The following is a 2537-nucleotide window of genomic DNA, read 5'->3' as shown; positions in this document are numbered from 1 at the left end:
AGAACAATGAACCCACCAGCCTGGCCAGCCAAGGAGGAGCTTGGTCTTTCCCAACACAAAGGCTCAGAGAGATGCCCAGACTAAGGGCCATCAGCCCAATGCATGGGTGGGATGGCCCATCACTGACTAAGTACCCGTGCTAAGAAACAAAGGGGTTTTAAAGATTGGCGGGAAAGATAGGGGTAGCAAGACTCCCAGAAAGTCAGGGTCCTTTCCACTTTATTTTTAGCTTGGAGCTTGGTGTGAAGCTTGGAGCTTGCAGCTTGCAGCTTGTGTCTAGAGAGAGCCCCCTCTCACTCTCGCTCTCGCTCCACCGATCGATGTACCAGAGGAAGGGGCCGCAGTACTGCAGAAGAAGCCACCGAGACTGAAGACCAGCCAGTGACTTCCCACAGCTGAGCTGAGCAAGGAAACGGGCTGCGTGTGGTGGTGAACATGGTCGCGAGTATCCCAAGCCAGTAACCAGATATCCCAGGCCAGCTGGGTAAGGGCTCAGGGTCTTCTCAGAAGTGAAGCTTTCCAGGGCTATTCTGGGGAGGGTAATTCATTGGTAGGGGTGGGATTAGAATCCACCAGGGAATTACTGCGTGTTACTAGGTTCATTTCTGTACTGTATGTATGTTGTTTGCAACCGGGATTTTATTCTCCACAGAGACAGTGATTTCGTTTAGCAGTGCATGTTTTAGACAGTGTATGTTAGACCAAATAAATATACTACGATTTATCACTGAAGCATCCCTTTCCGTGACTCATTTAATTTACACTCTGACTAATAATTCCCGGATCTAGAACTTTCGTAAGGTGGGGGCGATTCAAACCGTCCGTCTGGCAATTGGGCGAGGATCACAAACACTTACAATATTTACGAAAGGATATACTTGCTTTGGAGGTAGTTCTGAGAAGGTTCACTGGGTTGACTCCGGAGATGAGGGGGTTGACTTATGAGAAAAGGTTGAGTAGGTGGGGCCTCTACTCATTGGAATTCAGAAGAATGAGAGGTGATCTTATCGAAACGTATAAGGTAATGATGGAGCTTGATAAGGTGGATGCAGAGAGGATGGTTCCACTGATAGAGGAGACTAGAATTAGGGGGCATGATCTCAGAATAAGGGGCTGCCCATTTAAATCTGTGATGAGGAGGAATTTCTTCTCTCAGAGGGTTGTAAATCTGTCGAACTCACTGCATCAGAGAGCTGAGAAAGCCACGACATTTAATAAATTTAAGACAGAGATAGCTTCTTAACTGATAAGGGAATAAGGCTTATGGGGAACGGGCAGGGATGTGGACATGAGTCCATGATCGGATCAGCCATGATCATATTAAATGGTGGAGCAGGCTCGAGGGGCCATATGGCCTACTCCTGCTCCTAGTTCTTAAGTTCTTATGTTCTGAATAGCGACACACAAAAAAATGCTTTGATCATGGTTACACCTTATCTTCACGTTTGTCAAACAGTTGGCTCGTTGGTCTCGGGCTGTGATTTCCCTTCGGAGTTGTTAATTGTAATTTACGAGGGGTCCCAGAGAAGCCCTGATATTGCTCGCATATTTTGAAATTGCATCGAACTTTTGCAAAGAAGGACTTGCATATCTGCAGCGCCTTTCAAGAACTCATGACGCCCCAAAGCGCTTTACAGCCATTGAGTTATGATTGAAGTGTTGTAGTTTGGGGAAAGATGTGCCCAGATCACCAAACATGTACCTCAACTCTTTGCAAAGAGTTTGGTGCAAATAATCAGGCGTCTCAGAGACTTGGACTTTCTTTGAATAAGTTCTGCTTGTACCTGCATTCAAGCTTGAAACAGCAACTGGGCTTCCATCTCACGGGACGTTTGGGGTTGATGTGCGTTGCTTTCAATCTTTGAAATTTCACCAAGCAAAGAAACGGTGTATCCAACTGTCCCTGTAAGCATTTAGTTCCCGTTTAATCACAGGAATATCCGCAGTCAGGAGCTGAAAAGGAATTCAAACCAAATACCGGCTTCGGGACAATCAGAATACTTTGTCACAGACAAGGCACCGGAAGGCTGGAAGGGAGATCACACTGGTTGTGGGAGAGCTGGTTGGCGGTGACATGGAAGTGTCTGCAGTGTGTGGGTCCAGACTGTTTCCACGCTTCCACAATGAATGTCCCTCCATTTATTTGGGAAAAGTACAACTGAGAGTGGACAAGTTCCATCCCGGTCGGAGCAATCTGAAGCTTTAACTGACTGACACCCTGGTTTTGGATGTCTTGCACCTTATACGTCCATCAGTCTCTGTGGCGCAATGGGTTAGCGCGTTCGGCTGTTAACCGAAAGGTGGTGGTTCGAGCCCACCCAGGGACGAAGAGTTCAACTGTTTTTCCCCGAGTATTCGGTGCCGCACAGTCCCAGGTTGTCATTGTGCGTTTTGGCTGCACGAATCTATTCCGCAAATGTTGCCAGCAGTGCTGTTATCCAATTAGTTCCCACTCCAATATTTTATGAGCATTCAGTTCTAGTAAAACGATAACAATTTGTGACATGGATCATGTTCCATCCAGCCCATTATAAATA

The 2537-nt window shown here is 46.7% G+C and overlaps 1 non-coding gene across 1 annotated transcript; it reads left to right on the top strand.

Annotated features, from left to right (window-relative positions):
* The first annotated feature begins 2254 nt into the window (after window positions 1-2254).
* Window positions 2255-2327, top strand: trnan-guu (transfer RNA asparagine (anticodon GUU)). Its single transcript has one exon. It is a non-coding gene; the product is annotated as a tRNA-Asn (tRNA).
* The last annotated feature ends 210 nt before the right edge of the window (window positions 2328-2537 follow it).

Source organism: Pristiophorus japonicus, chromosome 28, assembly GCF_044704955.1.
Source record: "Pristiophorus japonicus isolate sPriJap1 chromosome 28, sPriJap1.hap1, whole genome shotgun sequence".
In the NCBI taxonomy this organism is placed as follows: domain Eukaryota; kingdom Metazoa; phylum Chordata; class Chondrichthyes; family Pristiophoridae; genus Pristiophorus; species Pristiophorus japonicus.
This window is presented reverse-complemented; position numbering and strand designations above follow the sequence as displayed.